Source organism: Neofelis nebulosa, chromosome 5, assembly GCF_028018385.1.
Source record: "Neofelis nebulosa isolate mNeoNeb1 chromosome 5, mNeoNeb1.pri, whole genome shotgun sequence".
Taxonomy (NCBI): domain Eukaryota; kingdom Metazoa; phylum Chordata; class Mammalia; order Carnivora; family Felidae; genus Neofelis; species Neofelis nebulosa.
The window spans coordinates 29,202,067-29,226,173 of record NC_080786.1 but is presented as its reverse complement, the minus strand read 5'-3'; the positions used below and the strand labels follow the sequence as shown (position 1 = coordinate 29,226,173).

At 41.9% G+C, this 24,107-nt stretch overlaps 1 protein-coding gene across 2 annotated transcripts in view; it reads right to left on the bottom strand.

The window, feature by feature from the left end:
* TMEM108 (transmembrane protein 108) overlaps positions 1-24,107 on the bottom strand; it is a 403,151-nt gene that overhangs the window by 343,372 nt on the left and 35,672 nt on the right. For both annotated transcript variants that reach the window (XM_058729916.1, XM_058729917.1), the window contains exon 2: positions 14,581-14,699. The gene's annotated coding sequence lies outside the window, so the exon portion shown is untranslated. The remainder of the gene's footprint in view (positions 1-14,580; positions 14,700-24,107) is intronic.

Here is a 24,107-nt window from a genome sequence, read left to right as displayed (position 1 = left end):
TAGAGCCCAACATGGGGCTCCAACTCACAGACCAGGAGACCATAACCTGAGCCAAAGTCAGATGCTTAACTGACTGAACCACCCAGGTACCCCTTGGTATCATTGTTCTTAATCTTTCTGTCATCAGAAATCCCTTTGAGAATCTGATAAAACCAGAACCACCCACAAAAAAATGCCCTTAAATATAAACATTTTACAGACAATTTCACACAGTTCAAGAACTCACTAACTAGATGTGTCATCTTGCTCCAATCACATTTTCTGTATCTGTTGTTATGCTTTTCTGCAAACAAATGTAGAATGATAAAATATTTCTCTATCAGGGGCTATTTGTACAAGGCAGGATGCAGAATACCTACTATATCCACAGGTTAAGCAGCCTCCCTTATTGTAGCTCTCTTGTCAAGGACTATATCCCCCCATCTGGTCCCTCTTCCCATGCACAGTACAAGAATAATTTCTGAGTAAACATATAAAGAGAAGTTCCCTTCAGTTTTTGCCCAATGGCACTTCTGGCTGGGCCCACATATGTGAAGAGGTCAATGAGTTAGGAAAGAATGTAAAGGGATTCCATTACCATTTTCTACCCTCTGAATTCATTTCAGAAAACCTCTTGAGTTTAAAATTTCAAAATTTTTGTTAAAGTTCTTACTTGCTCATCATTCATCTTTTGGCCACTTTCCATTTTTAACATTCTCTAGGACACAGTTTAAAACAAAACTCTACTGAGTTAGAAGAAATTGAAAAAATGTAAAACTCATGAAGGCCATAAACTATCAGTGTTGAGAGAAGCTAATAGGAGGGGAGCCAATAACTATTCCAGGAGGAGATAAGGTACTAAAACATAGTATACTGCTTTATAGGTATCAAGGAAGGAAAATATATATAAGGTTTCCTCATTATCAAATACAAATAATAAGGACATTATCAAAATGTAAGCTATTCATTTAATAGCTAAGCTGTGTAACCCAATGAAATTCAAGACCAAAGTATTCTAACAATGAGTGTTTTCACAGCATTCTCACAAAATTTGAAGGAGGGTAGAAATCTAGATTACAGGCCAAGTTCTGGTACACATGAGCTACTAATTGGCCTTGGGCAAGTCACTTCCCTTCTCTGGGTTAAAAATCCTCAGATTAAACATCAAAAGCCTCCTTGGCCCTAAGGCAGCTCAGCATCATGGACTTCTAAAGCTCTCAATACCTAGAGCTCTCCTAAGACATTTAAGTATTTTCCATTTGATGATAAGCTCCATGTCTTTATTCACCTCAGATCTGCTGCTCCTTACACAATGCCTGGCAGGGAGGGAACGAGGGATGAAGAAATAATTGAATCAATAAGCCCACAATCAAAAAATGAGATGGTAAACCAGAAGATCTCTAAAGTATGTTTGGATGTTAATGTATTAAGGCCATTTCTTCCTCTTGAATTTTATAAATACTTGGGTTTAATTAGGTTAATACATTTATAGATCACCTAATTTGAATGGAGTCTTAGGTTTTTGTCTACAGGGAGAAAAAGTGGGGCCAAGAAGACATGAGAATTAGATGTTGTCCCTGCCCTTCAAAGAAATGGGTCTGGCAAAAAAAAAAAAAAAAAAAAAAATTCAAAACAACTAGGATGAAGGAATAGAACTTTAACGAAAATAATGACTTCACCAGAGTGATGGAAAACCAGTAACAAAATAAGTGGTTTGAGTAAGAGGACTTGGGATGGCTCTCAATTATGAGAATGCACTATACAGAGAGGTGTGCTTACTCCTCTGCAGACACACAGACCAAGTGAGACCTGATTGAAAAGGATCTAGGCATCTTCCATTTCCTGGCAGTGAAAGGAAAAAGAATCCTCTTAAGTCAAAAGTGTGGCTCATGTTCCTGAGATCGCAAGTTTACAAGAGAGGAAAAGGTAAGATTTAGCTCAACAGACAAAAATCAGATATGGCTGAGGTGCACCTGGGTAGCTCAGTTGGTTAAGCGTCTGACTCAACAACAGCTCAGGTCTTGATCTCAGGGTCATCAGGCTCTGCAATGGGAGTGAAGCCTACTTAAAACAAGCAAACAAAAAAATCAGGTATGGCTGAATCAGTCCTACTACAGACTGCTTTGGAGGCATGGTGAATTTGGACCTGTTTAGAACATAAATGCTACTCCAGGGAGAACCAAGCAAGTGGTTATTGAATACAAATACAAGAATGGTAAGTAAGCAGAGGTGAAGGGAATGAGTAAGACTGCAGAAACTATTATTAATGCACTGAAACCCCACTATTCTGAGTTCCTGTCATGTGCTTCCCACAGTACAGGCAATATAAATAATGCCAAGGGAAGTTGATGGCATGGTTCATGCTTATAAAGGCCTTACTGTCTAATATGGAGACAGACAAATAATTGAGGAAAAAATTCCAGCAAGTAACAAAGTCTCCCAGTCACAAAAACATGGCCTCAAATTAGAATATCCAATGAAGTAAATCTAGGTAAACAACAAGGTCTGGAGCAGGTCTGTGAAACAGGGCTTTGCCTTGGCACTTGTCTTTTTGAACCTCTCACCCCTCAGAAGCATTCTTCCTCCATTTTTTCCACCCTGGGAAGAGGGCTGGTAGGCACAAGAGAATAGCCACAACACTCAGCAGCCTGACCTATAGCCAAACAAGAGGAAGGGAGCCCCAGACGGACAAGATGTGGCAGGGAGCACACATCTGATCGCAGCAGTGATTCCAAGGGCAGAGTAGGGTGTGATTTGCACAAGAGCAAGATGCAAGCCGTTCTTCCCTTCCTCAGGAGCAAACCCTCAGAAGGGCAGTCAATTCTTTATAGACAGAGCCCCAACACATCAGCTTTTCTTCCTAAATCCTGAGGGAAGAGAGGATAGCTTCCAGGAGCAGCACAAAGTTCTGATTAGCTCACACGGCAAGAAATTGAGAGGTTTATTTAAAACTGAAGGTAGACTAGGATATCTGGCCTAAGTCAACAAAACAGCCACATGTCTGAGCTGATAAATATCTCTCCTGCCATTTATTTTTCTTATCCTACTGCCATGGTTTAAAAAAAAAATCCAACTTGCTCAGTGGTTATATTTCTTGCTTCCTCCAACTATAATATTTCTGTGAGGAAGAGCACATGGCTGAGGCCCTGACATCTCCCTGACTTTCAGAAGGATGGCCCAGCAACTAAGTGCAAAGCAGTTTCACAGTTTATTGTTCCCACTCTCCCTTTCTTCTCCTCTGAAACACAAATATGGGCACTCCCTCCATCAGCACCTATGGAATGAAATGTCAAGGGGCTCCTATTGCCTGCCTATAATATGTCTTTATTCAAAGAAGTTACACTAGATAATCTTTCTGACTATGAGGGGAAAAAAATGTGTCTTTACTCTTCTCCAAAAGAGGAATCTGACAAGAATGAAACACAACTTTTCATACCACAAACATTTTTGTGGCTTTTTACATATTTCTTTCAAAACCCTGAGATAAAAAGAGACAAAACGACTGGTAAGGGTCCATTTAGCAATACACACGAATAACCAAAGAATGCAAAAGAATCTAAGTAGTTATACTCCTGTCTCTTGCCAAAAAAAATTCAAGAAAAAAAGAGACAAAATTAATTTAATGAGAACCACACATCTATATGAAATTATAGCCCATTTTAATAACTTAAAAAACCAATATATCAAACTAGAAAAGCAATACAAGCATCTAAGTTATTCTTGAGTAGGAAAAAAATTTAAGACTTATTTTGTGCATGAAACAATAAGAAAAATTGTAAAAATAGAAGGGATAGGAGGAGTTAGAGTTTATGAAACCAAAATTTATTGACCTAACATATGGCTTAAATTATTTGAACAAAATGTAGAAAACCATAACTTAAGTAGAAAGAACAAAAGAAACACTGATATGCTTTCAGCCCCGTATTCAGAGAGGGGCAGAGCTGCCAGGAGAGCACCACCATCATTTGAGAACACTGGCAGGCTTATTCATGCTAACATGTTATAATTGAGAATCAATACAGGGCAGAGTCTGCTTAAATGAACTCCAAGAGTTTGTCCAAGCAAACCTGTTAATGTCATGTTGCATTTTATTAAATGATGTTTGGAATAAAAACCCTGTTGGTTGGGCCTTATAAAACTTTGTTTTAAGAATACGTATGCCTTACCTTCCAATGACAGCTATAATGATAGCATTTGGCTCTACGATAAATCTTACTATATATGAGAAGAAACAAATGTGAAGGAATCTCTTATCAAGGTTATGTAGAGTAACCTTGAAGTTGCTGTCCATTTCTGATGTGGGCAGATACACTAGAGCCCCATGAATGTCCACGAACATAATTTTCACAATCACAGGGGGAGGGGGGAGAATATATCTTCAGGTGCTTGCTGGGGCTAGGAATAGTGGCCTTTATCAAAGAAAGATGTAGTTAGAGAAGGCATGAAAGTGGTAGGTAGAGGATGGCTAATCAAGAACTGTGATGCAAACCAACTCTGCTATGATGTTCAATAACTTAGTCAGGGGCACCTAGGTGACTCAGTTGGTTAAGTGGCCAACTCTTGATTTCAGCTCAGATCATGATCTTACGGTTCATGAATTCCAGCCCAGCACTGCGCTGTTAGCACAGAGCCCCCTTAGGATTCTCTCTTCCTCTCTCTGCCCCTCCCTGGCTTGCGCACATGCACACATGCACTCTCTCTCTCTCTCAAAATAAACATACAAAAAATAACTTAATCAGCAAGCACATATGATGAGCCTACATGCAGAACTCTGTGCCAAACACGCAGAAAAGAGGATACAGGTGGAAAAGCACCACAAGTGCCATGCTCACAATTATTCTATAAGGTGATATTATGAATCCCAACCTAAAAGTAAGAAAATTGAGGCTGACAGAAATTAAATATTTTTCCCAAAGTCACATTTCTAAAAGCTGATACAGGCAGGATGGAAATGCAGGTCTGGGTCCTAGGCCAAGGGTCTATCAATACCGCCAAACCAATTGGTCACTGAAGAAAAATGAGAAAAAACAGGCATTCTATGCAAACAGGAGAAAATGGGACCAAGGACCCATTTGAGTTAGGAGAAGTTTATGTGTAGAAAGAACAGAAAGTCAGAAAGTTGGGAAACAGACTGTGGACAGCCTTTATGCCCAGTTAAGAAGCACCTTGTACTGCAGCCAGTTGGTGGAACCACAGATAAGACAAAAAGGTAAGAAAGAATCTAAACAAGGCATTAGGGAAAGGCATTAGGGAAAGGCATTTGGAGAAACACCAGAAAAGAACAAAGATTTAAAATCAAGCACCGTATTAACATAGGATTTGGGTCTCTCAAAGTAAAAACATTATCTTCTAAGTTGGGGGTCCCTAATGTCCTATTGCTTAATGCTTTACTGATGTCAATAATTAAAAATTCCAGAAGTGCTCCAGTAAGTCTTCTTTCCCCCAAAACAGGGACAGCTTTTGATAGCTAAGAGAAGCATGTGCCTATCTGCCTTCTTCCTTGCCCATGAAGCCTCCTTCAGGGGGTTTGCTGATAAAGAATGGGTCACACTTGGGGACATTATTTCAGCTATAGCTTCACTTCTTGGAAAGGTGAAGGCCAAGATGGAATGATGGGCTCAGGAGGCAAAGGGTAGAGAATGAAATCACCCCTTCCTGTGGCTCACAGGAAGGACAGGCCAGTTCATCAAGGCTAGAGGTTTCAGCCCTGCCCTCAGGCATCTGCACTCATAGTCCTTATCCTTGTGCACATTTAACACTCAAAGAGAGCGGCCTGTAGCAGGACAAAAATCTCAGGACTCAGGATCCTGGCTCTTGGCCATCTTTCAGAATCTCTTTATTCCCTAGAGAGAGCAGGTGTCTTTACTGTTGCTACAAAATCTTCATGGAGGGGCTACATATTAATACCTGATTCTATGAGAATACAGTCTTATTTTTGTAAAAAAAATTGTACATGCACAAATTTGAGTTACTTTGGCTTATACTATAAGATTAGTACTTCTTTAATATTAAAGATTTTAACCTGGCAATATGTGGTTATCTAATATAAATGTTCCTATTCAGAAAAAATATGGATATTAAACCTCACTGGATACAATTCTACATTTTTCCCTTTTTCTTTCCACTAAAAAAAAAAAAAAAAATTCAATAGAGAGGATGGAGAGGGATCTTCACAGAGTCAGACGAGGAGAAACTGCAGCAAATGGTTCATCTTTGCTCTTTTTATCTCAGTAGTCAGCAGCAGGGTGAGAAACCTGATCCAGATCACCCTTCAATAACAGACTACATTCTTTTCTCAATCAGCAGTTGCAGAAGCCCTGCTGAACTCCTCTTTTGCCATTTTCAACGAAAGTTGCACCCAAGGAAATACTGATTGTCTATATGTGGCACCACTGTGTTCCAGGCACTTGAGAAGTGTGAGAGCCTTAAATCAATTCCATGAACCAATGGTCTGTTTGTGTTGCCACAGATCACACCACTCACAGCTGTGCGGGTCCATGAAGCCAGGACCTTTGTTATTACCCTGACACAGAATTATCAGTAAGGACAGAGCCTTCCACAATATGAAAATGCATTACCTTGTAAAGTCACAATCTATTGGTTCAAATGAAGCTAACTCTCCAAGATCAGGGATAAAGGCACAAAACACACTATAGCACAAACATTAAGTCTACTTTGTAAGGCAGTAATCCCCAAAATGACAACATCTAGGCAGAATTTATTTTTAGAGTCATAAGCCAAGTTATTTTCCTTTGTCAGAACTAGAATCTTACAAACCCAGCTGTTAAACAACATTTGTCAAAAATGTCAAAACGTCTTTCAACATTTAGACAGCCACCTCGCCATTATTCCTATGGGATACATGGGTGGCTGAGAGAATCACATTTGACAGATGCAAAAAATAAGTCATCCATATGGCAAATACAACTCTTCATTTTCCAAACATCTAGCCCAGCAATTTCCCTACCATTCTGCCTTGGGATGCAACCAATCTTCCCAAAAGAATGGATTTAGGCTTTTTCACAATTGCTACTGAACATGGAGGCTTCACAAATAATCTTCCAATTCTTATTTTACACAGAACCCACAAATATTGTTTATATTCATTCTAAGAGTTAAGAATTCAGGATCTTAATGCTAGAGAGAGCTCATGTTGTATCAGTATATGTCATAATTGCTCCCTGCTAGAGAAACTGCCAGGACCGCAGTCCTTACTGAGGCAAGTAGCCCAGGTCACAGCCGTTTGGACCAAGAGAGGGCATCAGTTACCCTAAGATTTCTGGTAGAAGAGCTTTGAACACTAGGGATGATAGTTACTACAGAACTATCATATTCCTTTTCTTCTTGGTCCATACACAGATCACCAGTTAGGTTGTGGGGACAAAAAGAAAAAGCAGGAACAGGAATACATGAGAAGAGAAGCCAAAATGGAAATGCTGTGCCATGTTAAATGGTCAAGAAGTAGAATATGGATTGACCAACCACTGGTAGTACCAAACATCCTGGAGTTGTAGAATACTGGGAACAATCTTCCTGGTCCTGAGTTAGGTCCTGTCTCTGTGAGGTCTGACCAAACTACACCTCCTTCTCAATCTGAAAGAACCCTGGGATTCTTCCCAACTTGCTACATATCTGACATTGTTTTATTTTCTCATACATTTTTAACCCTTCCATTTATTAGGTGACTTAAATGAATTTCTGTTCTTGGGATCAAAGACATTTATATGGGTCCCACAGCAAAATGACTCAAAGCTCTCCTTTTCTCTTTATTAACTGTAACACAACCTCAGATCTCCTCTCTGACAGCGTACATATAACCTCACAAATTTAAGGGCTACTCTGCCAATTATTTGCAATGAGAGAAAGAAAAGAAATGGCTAGTGAAGCCTATCTCCCTTGGATTGTCTTAAAATCGCCATCGTTGCATTTTTTCTGTTGCCACATATAGACCACAATTTACTTTCAAGTAGATGTAGAAGATTAGCCGCAGTGAGTCAAGAATGAAAACCCAAAATCCTATGGGAGCTTCAGTAGTCTATCTTCTGTGGCACTGACAGATTCCCTCCTGTGACTTTTGAGTTAAGGCTCAGGGGTCAATCTCTACATTGACAAAATCTGATTCTTCTGATCCCTATAGAATAAAATTGGTTGCCAAAGCTATTCCAGCACTGGGAAAAGGTCAGGTTATATCAAAAATTAATGAGCCAGCCCCCACAAAGCTTCTGTACCTTCTCCAACTCATTATTCCTCCCTCCCCCAAAAACACACCATTCATCCCTCTAGCAGTTATTCTCAATCATAGGTATTTAGAAGTAGGGGGTGATGGGGGGACATGTTGGTTGACTTGATGACTTGGTTTGAGTAATATTAAAATTTAGTGACCAGAGATGCTAAACACCCTATAATGGACATAAATAGACCAAAAAATTCCATACAACGATGAATCATTCTATCAAAATGCTAATAGCACTTCCCTTGAGAAACATTGAGCCCTCTCCAACATTTGGGGCAGACAAAAAGCAAGAAAGAAAGGCAAACTGAAGAGAGGAGAGCAGTAAGAGAACAAGCAATGCACCCCATCATAAGTGAAGCAGTCTAGTAAAGGCTGTCCAAAGATCAGTCTCAGGCCCTGCTGACCTCCTTCTCCTCACCTCCAACAATAATACTCATGGCACACAAACTTCTTACTCTCATTCCCCCTACTGTGCAAAACAATCTTGGGCTCAGATTTAAATTACATCTTTTTAAAAATTGTGTCTTTATTTCTGCATGTTTTCATTTGTTCTAATTATGATAGTTTCTGAGCAACTAATATTGGTAATAGTAATAGATAATATCAACTGAAAATTCTACCACATTGCTAAAGGGCTTAATTACTAAATTTGTACTATAATAGGTCTGTTGGAAAATTTGCTTTAGAGACTAATTCTTTAGGGCGTAACTCCTCAGAGGTTAGGCTTATGAATTACTACCATCTTCTGAAACACTTTTGTGAGCCACACTGGGGCTTGGCAGAAGGAAAGGTGAAAATTCTCTTGCTACCTCTCCCAAGCTCTTTGTTAAGTTCTAGGCAGTATCCAAAGAGACAACCTGCACAAATTTCACCACTGTGGAGAGACCAAATGGAAAGAGACAGCTCAGAAACTTCTGATTAAAGGGCGAATAGTTTAGAGGCAGTATACTTATGTCAGAGAGACAGGCCCATGGCACTTTCTGTAACACAGAGATGCCACAGCAAGGTAAAAGTTCAGCAAGAAACGCTCACAGACTGAAAAGCTCCCCAGGATGGAAAAAGTCCAAAATGCAATTCTGTTTTAAATGAGGTGAAGTCTTGTTAGAACAAGAGCATATTATCACTAAAAATAAGGGTTTCCAACAAGTAAGGTCCTTGTAGATGAAAGCACCATGCCCCGTAGAAATTCCTAGTATTGTAGACATTCCTAATATTGCTGTCCAATATGGTATCCACTAACTACATGTGGCTATGGAGCACTTGAAATGTGGCTGGCATGAATGAAGGACTGAGTTTCTAATTTAATTTTAATTCATTCAAATAAAAATAGATAAACATGGCTAGTTGCTACTGTATTGAACAATGCAGGAAAAGGTTTAGACCATGATTTGGGAAAATGACATAAGAGATTATTGCAAAAAAATCTTACATATCTTCTGACTACCTGGAAAATACTTTCTCAGTGCACTCCCTGCCAGAGAGGGACAATTCGTAAGAAGTCACAACATAAAAAAACATCGGAAAAGAGTAGTGCTTTTAAAATGTTAGCATGCAGGACGCCTGGGTAGCTCGGTCGGTTAAGTGTCCAACTTCAGCTCAGGTCATGATCTCGTGGTTCGTGAGTTCAAGCCCCGCGTCTGGCTCTGTGCTGACAGCTCGGAGCCTGGAGCCTGTTTCCAATTCTGTGTCTCCCTCTCTCTCTCTGACTCTCCCCCGTTCATGCTCTGTCTCTCTCAGTCTCAAAAATAAATAAACGTTAAAAAAAATTTTTTTAATAAATAAATAAAATAAAAGTTAGCATCCATCAGAATCACCTGGAGATCTTATTTGTTGTAAATTTTGTGGATGTATCTAACAATTACAAGGGCCAGACACACAGCAAGGTGGAACTCAAACCTGCCAGGACACTCTACATCTAATTCCTGCATTGGCCCTGTCTTGGAGTCAAAATGAGGCTTTCTATTAGAATAATGTAACTGTCTCAGGTCTAGGTCAGGGTTACCACCATTCCAACACAGTTCTAGAAGAGTATCAAAAGAACACATGTTATATTAAAATTTTTATTTATCACTCAAAGGGCATAGGTTGAAGATAAACCCTTTCCATATTTCCAAAGAAACAGAAATAAAAGGTTTTAGAATAAAAACATTTCTACAAATATTCTGTGGTCTTTTTTGTATTACCTATAAAATCTGTTCTAGGATCAGTGGTCATTTGGGAGGATATATTTCTTTTGAGGGTTGTCACTTCTTTATGTTCTTTATGTACTTATACATGAGTTACTTTAACATTAAGAGACCACCCCATGAAAAAACAATTCCTTAGATGTGGTGTATGTGTGTACACACATACGGTCACACACACAACAGAATATTACGCGGTCATAAAAAGAATTAAATCTTGGGATGCCTAAGTGGCTCAGTCAGTTAAGCATTCAACTCTTGATTTAAATTCAGGTCATGATGGGGCGCCTGGGTGGCTTGGTCGGTTAAGCGGCCGACTTCGGCTCAGGTCATGATCTCGCAGTCCGTGAGTTCGAGCCCTGCGTCGGGCTCTGTGCTGACAGCTCAGAGCCTGGAGCCTGTTTCAGATTCTGTGTCTCCCTCTCTCTGACCCTCTCCTGTTCATGCTCTGTCTCTCCCTGTCTCAAAAATAAATAAAACGTTAAAAAAAAAAAATTCAGGTCATGATCTCATGGTTTGTGAGATGGAGTCCCATATCGGGCTCCATGCTGACAGTGCAGAACTTGCTTGGGAATTTCTGTCTCCCTCTCCCTGCCCCTCTCTCTCACTCAAAATAAACAAACTTAAAAAAAAAAAAAAACAATTAAATCATTCCATTCATGACAACATGGATAGACCTAGCAGGTATTATGCTTAGCAAAATAAGTCAGACTGAGAAAGAAAAATACCCTATAATTTCACCTATATGTGGAATCTAAAAGACAAAACAAATGAATAAACAAAGCAGAATCAGACCTGTAAATACAGAGAACTGATGGTTGCCAGAGGGGAGGGAGGTGGGAAGATGGGCAAAAATGGGTGAAGGGGAGGGGGAGATACAGGCTTCCAGTAATGGAATGAAAAAGTAACAGGAATAAAAGTCACAGGATAGGGAATATGGTCAATGATATAGTAATAGCATTGTATGGTGACAGACGGTAGATACATTTGTGGTAAGCATAGCAGAACATAGAGAGAAGTTGAATCAATGTTGTACACCTGAAACTAATATAACATTCTGTGTCAACTAAAACATTTTTTTTTTGAGACAGATAAAGAGGTGGGGCGGGGGGGGGGGGTGGAGAGGAGGAGACAGAGAGGGAGAAGAGAGACAGAGAGGGAGAAGAGGAGAGACAGAAGAGGAGAGAGAGGAGAGAGGGCGAGGAGGAGAGAGAGGGGGGAGAGGAGGAGGAAGAGGGAGGGAGAGGAGGAGGAAGAGGGAGGGAGAGGAGGAGGAGAGAGAGGGAGAGGAGGAGGAGGAGAGAGAGGGAGAGGAGGAGGGAGAGGAGGAGGGAGAGGAGGAGGGGGAGGAGGAGGGGGAGGGGGAGGAGGAGGGGGAGGGGGAGGGGGAGGAGGAGGAGGAGGGGGAGGAGGGGGGAGGAGGAGAGGGAGGGAGAGGGGAAGTGAGAGGGAGGGAGAGGGGAAGTGAGAGGGAGGGAGAGGAGGAGAGAGAGGGAGGAGGAGGGGGAGAGGGAGGGAGAGGAGGAGGAGAGGGAGGGAGAGGAGGAGGAGAGGGAGGGAGAGGGGGAGGGAGGGAGGGAGAGGGGGACAGGGGGAGAGGGGGACAGGGGGAGAGGGGGACAGGGGGAGAGGGGGAGGGAGAGGGGGAGAGGGGGAGGGAGAGGGGGAGAGAGAGGGGGAGGGAGAGGGGGAGAGGGGGAGGGAGAGGGGGAGAGAGGGAGGGAGAGGGGGAGAGACGGAGGGAGAGGGGGAGAGACGGAGGGAGAGAGACGGAGGGAGAGGAGGACAGAGACAGAGGGAGAGGAGGGGGGAGAGAGAGAGAAGGAGGGAGGGAGGGGAGGAGGAGAGAGGGGAGAGAGAGTGGGTATGCACACGAGCAGGGGAGAGGGAGAGAGAATTTTAAGCAGGCTCCACACCCAGTGCTGAGCCCAACACGGGGCTTAATCCCACAACTGTAGGATCATGACCTGAGCCAAAATCAAGAGTTGGACCCCTTAACTGACTGAGCCAACCAGGTGCCCCATTTTTTTTAAAGAAATTTCCTTGACTATTCTTCTCAATAGCCTTCTTTTTTGCCTCCTTCACTCCCCTCTTTCTTAATGTTCCAAAAAGAAAGCCTTCATTCAGAATACATTGCTGCAACAAATAGGACATGAAGCCTTAAAATAAAATCAGAATCCAGTACTGCTCATTTCCCTCATCAACAATCCTTCTCTCTTCTTCAAACTCCCAATATTCCTCAGTTAGTACTTTCACAAAGTTTAAGAGTGATCCTTGGGTCCTAGAAATTTGGGGAAACAGGCATCATTTCTTAACATTTATAGAACCCCCAAGTAGTCACACAACAAATACTATGTACATCACTTTCTTAGGCTACTGAGTTTATTAATGCTGTATCTCTTTTACAGGTAGGGAAACTGTAGTAAAATGAAGCTAAATGATTAAAATCTAGTCCCAGAACAACAATCCCTTCAGCAGTATTACTTTAGCAGTGGTTCTCACTGCTGGCAGTTTCCTGCCCCCCATCCCAAGAGAACATATGGTAACGTCTGGAGACACTTTTGACTATAGAGAGTGCTACCAGAATCTAGTGGGTAGAGGCCAAGGACCCTACCAAACATGCTACAGTGCACAGGCCAGCCCCTCCCCTACCCCACCCCCAAAGAACTGCCTGGCTCAGAGTGTCAACAGTGTTAAGGATAAGAACGCCTGCTTCGCTGGCAATTCTAGCATTACTTTCTTTGCCCCCCTAATCAATAAAGAATGGCTCCCTCTACAATTTGATCCTTGTACAGTATTTACACAGGAACATGCCAATCAAGTATTATTTCTGGCCTTCTATACTTTCTAATTACTTTAAAAATATAAGATCCATGTGAACCACAGAGGAAAATGAGGAAAGCTAGCAAAGTCTGGCTTCTTTCCTTTAAGGAGAAAACCTAGCAAAGACCAGGTCCTTGAGCTAGCAACCTCCAGGCCCTGAGCTATGGTGTGTATCTGGCTGCTCACCTGGACTTTTCTGTTGTTAAAGTGCTTTGCAACTCCCTTTTCTCTACTTTGCTTATCTCTAAGCACATGCATTATTCCAGAGCAGTAATGATGTATGCTTATGGGAATCTCCAGAGATCTACAGACCCTAATTGTCTATTTCGTTCAGTAAATTGTACTCATTACTAAGTCACGTGAGACACTGAAGGACATCAGTCTTTCTGGCTGCCCTTTGTATGAGCCTGGGTAATGGGACATTATCTGCCAAAGGCTCCACAGTATTGAATTGAGATGCTTAAAACAACCCTCCGTCCAGTTTTTCAGCTGAGTACCTTTTTTTTTTTTTTAACCTCCAGTCTCTTTGCTAACCATCCTTAGCTCTGCTTAGATCTATATCAATTATGATTCTTCTCTTCAAGGAGTCTGGTTTTAGTTTAAGCTCTTGAAGCCATGAAACTCAGAAAAGTTATGACATTCTTTCAACTTATCCTTCCTGGACCTCCACCTGTACTCTGAGAAGGGCACACCAAACAGTATGTTTCTCCCTCTGGTCTTAAAAATCTTCAGCACAAATGAAAATCTAAAGCCAGCTCTGAGTTTAATGCTCCCAATGCCCGTATCCATTATACTTAGTACTGCAAAGAGAGGAGAGAATGGACACATGACTTCCAGTGACAATGGATAAAATAACATGGAACAGGTAGAACCACCTGCTAGCTATTATCCACCAAAGTGGGAATCATCAACTCTGTGATAAGTGGTTTCCTTCCTGGGGAAAAAAATTAATGAAGGAAAAGTTAAGCACAGTAAGCCATGGAAGAAGAGGATGCTTGGAGAGAGAACTATATGCAGCAGAACATGAGGATACAACTATAAGAAAAAGGCCATTAGGCCTGGTTCCCTTCTCTACAGCATTTATCAGGAAGGTCAACCAGCTCCTCCCATGTAAATCACATCCCCTACAAACTCACTGAAAATTCCTGCATTAAGATATTTCCATGCATAACTTCCATCCCATCACCCTATTGAATTTTGTCTTCATAATTGTTGATTTCCATGGTGTCTGTTAGTTGAATCAATATAGGCTTTGGGAAACTTTCACAGAGTACCTCATTGTACTGACTCCAAGAAGCTACTGAGACCAGAGCCTCTATGACAGTAAACCCAGGAAAATGGCAGAGAATGCCTTTGACTTACCCTGGAGTAGAGGGTGAGAGAGCCTTCAAACACACTTACATCCTCATAACCCATCAGCTCTGCTGCTTTTCATCACTCACTCACTTCTGCATATTGGACCACCACTGATCGATCACCAACTGGCAAAGACAAAAAGTAAAAGAATGAATTAGGCCACAAGTTCCATAACTTCAAGTCCAGAGTCACTGCTCAAGTAAATTTGTGAGTAGCCTAAGTGTTTAACATATAGACGCAAACACATATAATGGCTCAAGCTCAATAAAAGTTTATCTCTGGTTCCCATATACATACTGAACAGGTGAACAGGTCAGGTCAGTGGAGTGGCTCTCCCTCATGCAGTGATCCAGGCACCAAGGCTAATGAATGTCCTGCCACCTTTTTTTTTTTTTTTTTTTTTTTTAATTTTTTTTTTTTTTGTTTATTTATTTTTGAGACAGAGAGAGACAGAGCATGAATGAGGGAGGGTCAGAGAGAGAGGGAGACACAGAATCCGAAGCAGGCTCCAGTCTCTGAGCTGTCAGCACAGAGCCTGACGCGGGGCTCAAACTCACAGACTGTGAGATCATGACCTGAGCCGAAGTCGGCCGCTTAACCGACTGAGCCACCCAGGCGCCCCTCCTGCCACCTTTTTTAAAACTAAATTTCCAAGCTTGCCCTAAGAATCCTCTCCATTCCAACCAGTCAGGCATGGAAAACAGCATGGAAGCTCACATAGGCATTCTCTTTATGTGTTCCCCCCCACTCCCCCCCATAAGTGGACTGCAACACTACTGCACTTCCATTCAGGTTCTAGTGGCTACAATCAGTAACATAGCCACACCTAAGCCAATGGCTGCTGGGCAGCTAATAGTTACTATCCATCATACAGGGGCTGGCTCCAGCCCAACCAAGATGACAGTGTTATGTTTGGTGTAGAGAGTTCTGGGTAAGACACTTACTTGGCTTAGTTAGTTAACTGAATCTTGGTTCCTTGTTTGTTTGTTTGTTTGTTTGTTTATTTATTTTAGCTGTAAAATACCTCCTTCCTCACAGGGTCAATGTAAGACTCAAAATGAGACAAAGCAGCACTTCCCAGACTTTAACATGCACACATAACACCTGGCCTCCTTGATGAAATGCAGATTCCAATTCAGTAGGTCCTGCATGAAGCCTGAGAATCTGCATTTCCCACAAACTCCCCGATGATACCAGTGCTGCTGTTCTCTGACTACACTTTAAGTAAAAAGAAGATAAAGAGAGTATTTTTGTAAGCCAAAAAGTAATTTGCAGATATCAAGAATTATCTTGGCACTAACTTGATTATAACTCCCAACTAGCTAGCACTTTTAGGATAGGTTTAGTCTAGGTACCATATAAAATTTCATAGAGTCACAGGATTTTGGAAATGAAAAGAATTTAAGTGGTCACTGTTCTCTCTTATTTTCCAGAAAAGGAAATAAACTCATAGATGTCAATACTGCCCCCCAAATCTCACAATAAATTAGGGTGCTGGAAAAAGAATGCAGAAATTTTTGACTTTTTTCTATTATTACATAAACTCAACTGATAACCTGAGAAACAAAGGGTAATTTTTATTCTTCTGCTAAAGCAATAACAGATACTATTCTAGCCCATACCCAAAAAGGTACCAGAAGGTAGCATTCACCAGTTTGGATCACCATGGTACTAAATGTAGGCAAGGTGTCACGGAAAAGACATCAAGAGATTTTCAAGCAGACGTTCTTCCAAATGTAGTGATCTTCAAAGTTATGTTTCACATGTCCAAAATATGAACACAAATTAATTTCTATATACTCCCTGGCAAAAAACAAAAAGATTTTCAAAATATACAGACTGGGTCACTATTATTTGGGGAACAATTAGCAAAAGAGAATTGGGGGCTGCAAATAGAAAAGAGAAAAAAATAATTAGCCAAGAAGCAGCAGTTTCTATGATAAACCCTAAAGATAAATAAAGGAATCTCAAGATTTTTTTTTAATCCCTGACATGTATGTTATTTTTGAACCTCTGAGATCATGGGGAGTCCTAGGAGCTTATAGTAAAAAATAGTGAAACATAGGACTTCAGAAGCGAAAAATAGAAGTCAAAAACCCCCAAGTTACAAGTCAGAAAAGTACTATCTTGAAATCAAATCAGATAGGCAGGGGTGGGGTGGGTGGGGAGAGAACCCTCTTACAATGCATGTTATCTTCAATGAAGCAACATGAATATCAAAGTGTCTTGATATTGAAATCACGAGGGAGTACTTATTGAGCAAGCAATGATAAATGGAAATCAATACTTGCACATCCATTATTAATTCAACATGAACAAAATACTACTAGCATCTTCATTCAGTGAGCAATTTTAAACATTTTAATAAAGGTAAAATGTTCTAAGAACTTCCGTAAGTTTACTTTTGTATGCTACCCACCCTGTCCCCCCGCCCCCAAACCTCATCCACCGTAGTGTCTTTAGCTCCTCAAATATTCTCTCATACTGACAGTTTTCCACAACCTATTCTAGACTCTAGAATTTTTACCCTATTTTTGTGCCATGGATTCCACTCCCCACTCCCCTGGCCTTAACAGTCTATTGAAGCCTAAGAAACTCCTTCTCAGAATAATGTGCTAAATGTATAAGATAAAATATATAAGATTATGAAAGATGTCCATCATACGGAAATACTTTTTCCACAGAGCACTCAGAATTCCATGAACCTAATATAAGACTATATAATGGGGAGTGACTCTTCTAGGATGATGAAAGTTTTTTCTTATAGGAAACAGCATGCAAAAAAGTTTTAAAAACCCAAAGATGCACATAAAGAATATTGCTGAGGATCAGTCAGTGAGGAAAAGAACAGCTGCAAAGAAAAGCCTGACCTTGAATTTCTACCCCAACTCAATGTTATTCATGCTGTGGCTTTAAAATGCCACATTAAGGAATTACTCAGAGAATTTTCTTGGCTCCAGCCCTGTAGACACAGCATATTCTGAGTCCTGATGGAAAGTGGAGAAAGGCAACACTGAAGAAGTGAAGACGGAGAGGAATCTGAGCTCAGGTCCTAGTTCTCTACCACTAACTAGTTCTATCACTTAGTTCTTATTTGAAACTCTCTGCCTATAAAATGAGAAAGTTGAGTTAAACCACCTTTAGGGTTTCTTCCAACTCTGAATTATTAGGATTTTAAGACAATGCATAATCATTTCTCTGGGAAGAAGTATTAGTGAGATTTCTTTTTGCCCTAGGCTCACAGTATGAAATTACCTTCTGTAAGAGAATTTTTCAGAGGCTTCAGAAATACCTTATGGGAGTCACCGTGCCACAGAATTTAAGACTGGAAGAGATTTTAATAGACACACACCACCTCAGCAATCCCAGTGATCGGGCAAGAAAACGGAGGCTCAGAAAGGCAAAGATTTATTTGAGGTCACATAATGAAGCAAGACTGTTGTGACTACCGCCATCTAGCACCAGCAGGATTTCAGGATTCGGCATTGGTAGTAAAGACCAGCTAATCAGCTCTCTTGGAGACAGAAATAAACCTCAAATAAGCTGAGCCACAGGAAGGGAACTGCACGAGGAAGCAGGTGACTGGGGTAATGACACCCAGAGGCAGCATCCTGCAGCTCAAGCAGGGTCAAAACGGAGGCTCCCATATACATTATAACCTCACTGTCAACAGCACTCTCCTCTTTCAAATATGGCTACAAACTCCATCTCAAAGAACAATCAGTAACAAAGAAAGAATAGCTATTTCAAAACAGGGGAATGGATAAGTGAACCCTGGCTAATAAGGTTAATAAAACCAAAATTCAAGATTTGGAATAATGTAATCTTGAAAGAAGAGCACTAGCTAAGAAAACCTTAAAATATTTATTAGGAATTTCTAAGTTTTGGAAGAAACTGATTCAGAGTAACTTTGACCTACCTTCTGTGGACAGCCCTGAAGTACAGTAACTTAACCACCACTGTTTAACTAATACTCTCACCACTATCTTTACAGCATGTAATTACTGGATATTCATCAGGTTTAAAAGTTACATGTATATTTCCATAGTCCTATCCATGTGTGTAAACTAGCTTTATATGCAAAGAATTAGAAATTATTAAATTTTGGGGAATTTTGATTGAATCATAATTTCAACCTCACGTTCAATTAACCAAAACGTATGCCAAGAGCTTTTAAAACCTACCATACAATGCTTAATTGTCAGTTTACCCTCTGCCCTTTCTCCTACACATCACCAGCAAATTGTACCCATTCCTCAATCCCCGTAACACACATTATTCCCACCTAATATAAACAGTTCTGGCCTTGAGAACTTTTTTTTTTTAGATTCTTTTTGACAGCTGACACAGCCTTTCACAATCTGGAGGCGACGCACCATTGGTTTGCCAGCTCTGTGTTTCATCTCCTCCAGGAATTCCAGAGACAGCAGTGCCATCTACTGGTAGGGAGGGCACACTTATTTCTGGAAGCCTATGGGTGACAGGAGCCAAGGACCTGAAAGAATGGCAGGCTAGATTTGTGTCTTTGTGAGCCTTTCTTTTCTAGAGCATGTAACGAACCTAACTGATGCTTACAACCTGAGAAGCGGAACCTCCACAGGAGTCTCCATCACGAAAGGCAGGTCCTGTGGAAGCCATATACAGCCCAGCCAGGCTAGCCAATAATGAGCTCTGCCTGGAAATGCCTCCTCAAGGCTCTAAGGCAAGCAGCGGAGCCTCACTGAATTAAACATTTCCTCCAGTGCTTCTGTATCAGATGATCTCACCCATGCCCCACCTGTGGCAATGTTATCCAGCTGTATCTTGTAGCACAGGTCTTAGGGAAGATGCTCAGACCCCTCTCAATGTGAAGGCTCTTATGTTTACACAATGTGACACAGATCCTGTGCAAAGGACACGATTGCTTAGGTATGCAGGTCAGACTCTAATCTCTCTCATTTGCTCTCCATCCTCCCTGCTCCTGACCCAGAGGACAGAAATGACAGAAAGGAAATGATTTTGTGGTTCTGTGGAAAGCAACATTAGTGGGCTTTCATTGAATCAGAAAATAAATAAAACTTTGTCTTGCAGGTCACTGAGGCACACTGCTTCCCTCAAGATGAACTAAGCCAGCCCATCTCCCTCTTTTCCCTAGGATAAGCCTATACATGTTTCTCTACCTTTTTAAAACCCCTGCCTCCCCACCAAAGGCTAAATGTAAACATAGTGTAACCTTTATCTGATTTACATAAATGACATTTTTCTAAACATAAAAGCACATCTTTTCAAACTATACCACCTACTCCACCTTCAGAATTCCTTCTCCCCACCATCACATGCCACCTAAAAAAAAAAAAAACAAAAAAACAAACACTGACAAATTTAATTATTCCCACTAATTATACTTTATATTCCAATCTATCAGGTGATGATCTATATTCACTTTACTAGGGTCATTTGTTACATCCCCCCAAAGCTTTGCAGCAACCTCTTTTACTTCCATTCACTTCAGACAACCATCAAAAAGTTGATTTGCTGCAGCTGATAAATGTCCTGATTTCCCCTAACAAATTTAAGTGTTCCCTCTTCAATTTGTTTTAACTTGCCAAGTAAATTGATTTCTTAGCAAGTGCAGGCACTTCACAGGCATGATGCGAGTCTTAGATGTTTGAAGCATTGCACTGTTTCCTGAAGAAACAAAACTTTGCATGGGGGAAGGTAAGAGTAATGAAAGGGCTTTGAAACAGCATGTCTCCAAGGAGTCAGGGAGACAGATTCTCATCCAGCTCACGCCAGAATAAGTTCGAAATAGATCACGGTGAAACTCCAGCATATGGTAAAAATCCTAATGACCGATGAGCCATTTACCAAGTAGACTACAAGATACATCCAACAAATTAGTGGAAAACTGAAGGGACTTTTAATATTTCATCATAAGATAGACAGTATGGCCTTGCTATTACAGGTCTGGGGAAATGGAGTAGGAAACCAGATGTGTTGCACACAACCGCCTCCCCCTTTTAAAGTAGGACTTAAAGGAGACATCCCTCCAGCCCCAACACACAAACCGTTTTGGCATCCAAATGGTCTTTAAACAGGCACTTTTCAAAGAATTGAGGTCTGAACAGGTGTAATTTACACCATGCCTTCCCTTCTCCCTACAGGCCATTAACACGCTTAAAATAATTACTCTCTCCAGCAGCCCAGAAAGACCTCAGTTTACAGAGATAATCCCCCCCCCCACACACACACACCCCAAATCCCTATCTTCTTGAAGGAGAATCTCACTGTGACGTTCTGGTCTGCAGTTCACTGCAGGCATTTCCCTCCTCACAGTTTACCAGTCATCAGTTTCGCTGTATCTATATAATTCCTTAATGTAACCTCTTATTTAGACCAGCGCCCAACTGCTTTAAAATTTTTTTCTCACCCCTTAACGAAAACCTAGGTTTCCTCGGCAGGCTGAAAGCGTTCAGTTTCGATGCAACTCTGGGGTGCGAGCTGGCGTGCAGGTCCGGAGAGCCTTCTACCAGCAACACTTGGGCTCGGTCCACCGGTCAAGCCCCCCACCCCCGCCCGCACAGCTGCGCTAGGAATTCGGCTTGCTCGCCGCCGGATTAGTTCGAGTCCCGCCGCTTGGCTAAAGTGACACATTTTTTTTTCCTTTCCTTCTCACATGTGACAGGTCCACTGCATTAAAGCCATCTTCTCCCAGGCCCCAGCCCAAGTCCGGCGTCCGTGATGCCCCCGCCCCACCACGCTCACTCTTTACCTGGGGAGGGGGCCGATACCAGCATCCCTCCAGGCGGGAAACAAAGGCAGAGACGAAGCTGCCAGGTGGGCAACTCCCCTCGGGCGGACTCGTCACCATGGTGAGGGGGCTGGGAAGGTGCATTTGGAGGGTAGGAAAAGGGAAAAAGGGAAACCGAGGCACCAACGGGCATGGCTGAGCCCGAGTCTGCATCCTACCCGGAGCAGAGCTCCTGGGGAGGGCGGACCCCAGACTTCTCCCTCCACCTCGCCCAGCCCTGCCCTGGCCACCCGCTGGTCCGCACCAGCCGCTGAGGGGCAGAGGGCCGCCCCGCAGCTGCGCTTACCTCAGGAGAAGCGCTCCGGCTCCCTCCGACGGCTCCGGAGAAAGCCCCGCCGCTCGCGCACGCGCACTCGCGCTCTCGTGCCTTCGCGCCCCCGCGCGCGCCTCTCCGTCCCGGCTCAGGCCCGCCCCGACACTGGCCGTCAGAGTCCGCGAGAGCCAATCCGGTTACAGGAAAGTCCCCCCGCCTATCACGTGGCCTGACCAGCCAATCACCAAATTGCCCTCGGCAACACCCGCTCCGATGTCCCTGGGGGTTCGGTTGCTACCGTGCGGAGCCGGTGCGAGGCGGGCACAAAGGGCTAGATTTGTTTTCCGGAGCTGTTTTTGCTCAATGAATGAATTAATACATCAATTGATATCTGAAATTCTAAATATGAATAGCTATCCCCTGGGTATCTTGTTAAAGAGGATTCAGATCCAGTAAATTTGTGATGGAAAACTGATACTCTGCCTTTCTAACCAGCTCCAGATGGTGATGATGATGCTCCTGATCTGAGGACTACGCTTTGAGTAGCAAGATTTTAAGGGCACCTGTGAGAAAATGGTTATAGCCCTTGTTCCATGTTATGTGAAAGTTCCACGACCTTTTCCTTTCACCAGTGATAGAAAGCATTCCAGGGACTGAGTAAACATGGGGTGTTCTGGTGACACTCATAATTTGGGCACCGGCTGAGGGAAGGTGTATTTAATTCCCATATCACCTACCCCTAGACAGTGGGGCAGTGATCTGTGCCAACTTGATGGTTAGAGTGTGGAAACTAGAAGTGGGGACTGAATGCTCCCAGCAGAGAACACTAGGTCTACTTTCATTCTAAAGTATTCAGCAGGTGTGTCTCAATGTGACTGTGCTAAACCCTTAGAGAAGTGACAGAAGTAATTTTTGCTTTCTGGAAATTTACATTCTGTCATGGAACTATATAGACAAGCTCAAGAAGAAGCATATAGGAAAAACATTCAGGGTACTAATGGTCTCAGCATCTTGGACGATTCAGGCATAAGCCAGAGGTGTTGTAAAATAAATCTCCTACCATAGGGATCTTAAAAATTGCCCAGGCGTCCTTCTGTCAGTAATATCAGAGTCTGGAAGTGAGGAAGTCCTGTGCCTCCACCATCTCTCAAAACTTTACCTGAACCTAAATGTGTTCAGACTTGTCAGCTAGAACCTTTGTTGTTCAGCATAGTCAAGCTCACATTACCCAATAGAGTACCAAGGTGATTCAAAGCCCTAAGTGCTAAATTCTTCAAAACCCTCTTTCCACAGCTCTTCAGACCAGATGGTATGACACTGCTTCAAGCAGTTTTCTGTCACTGTTTATCAAGAAGATCAAACTGCCACTTAAAGAAAACTTCACCTTTGTCAGTGTGTCTGTCTTGGGCTTATCAACCCCGGAAATAAAGCCCCCTGAGCAATCTTAGACACTATTCATCACAGTATGTGTATCAGAGATGGCTTGGCACAAAATCCAGAGTTTCATGGAATACATTGAACCTAGAACAACAATGGTTCTAGCTATACCAACAGTAAAGAAATGTCCAATCAAGAAGATTATGTTGGAAAGTCTCGAAGTTTCTTTTGCTATCATTAAACCACTGGATCTCAAGCCTAGCTGCACAGTAAAACTTTTAAGGAAATAGGTTTTTGAGCCATATGCTTAGAGATTCTGATTGGGGTAAGGAGGGCAGCCTCAGCAACTGGAGGTTCTAAAAGATCTACAGGTGGTTTGTACCCAGGCTTGCCTGAGAATACCTGCATAAGCTGCTAGGTTGGTAGACTCATTCTTTAACAAGGGAAAGCCAACTCTGCAACACAAATCACTAAGGACATAAAGACTCTGAGAAGAGGAAAGTTTCCACATAATTTGTGAGAAGACTGTTTTTAAAAGCCAAAAATAATTCACAGGTAATAGATACACCTGTCCAGTGGAACAAATCTAAAAGCCATGTCCACAACTAAGTTTAATTCCAGTTGATTAACTAAATATTTAAAGAAAAGAACCTATTACCTTTTAACCACTAAACTAATCAAGTCTGTTGATATCTTTGCTTGTTTTATGCTCTTCTTAACTAAAAGCAAATGTCTATTTGAGCAGTATTAAGAGTTATTCTCTGAGGCTCTTCCCAAAGTGCAATGGAATCACCTGGAATACTTGTTCAAATACAGATTCCCAGCATCGCCATCCTGAACTTCCTCTAGCCTCTCCTGTAACAATTCTGAAGCTGTACTAGTTAAATTTGAGTCCAAGTGGTACCTCCCGATACAGAACATATACATTATAGGCAAACCCTCAAGGAAAATAGATGTGCTATTAGTTTAGTTTGCCATGCAAGCTAAATAAACCTTATTTTATTTTATTTTATTTTTTTTTATTTTAAATTTTTTTTTTCAACATTTATTTATTTTTGGGACAGAGAGAGACAGAGCATGAACGGGGGAGGGGCAGAGAGAGAGGGAGACACA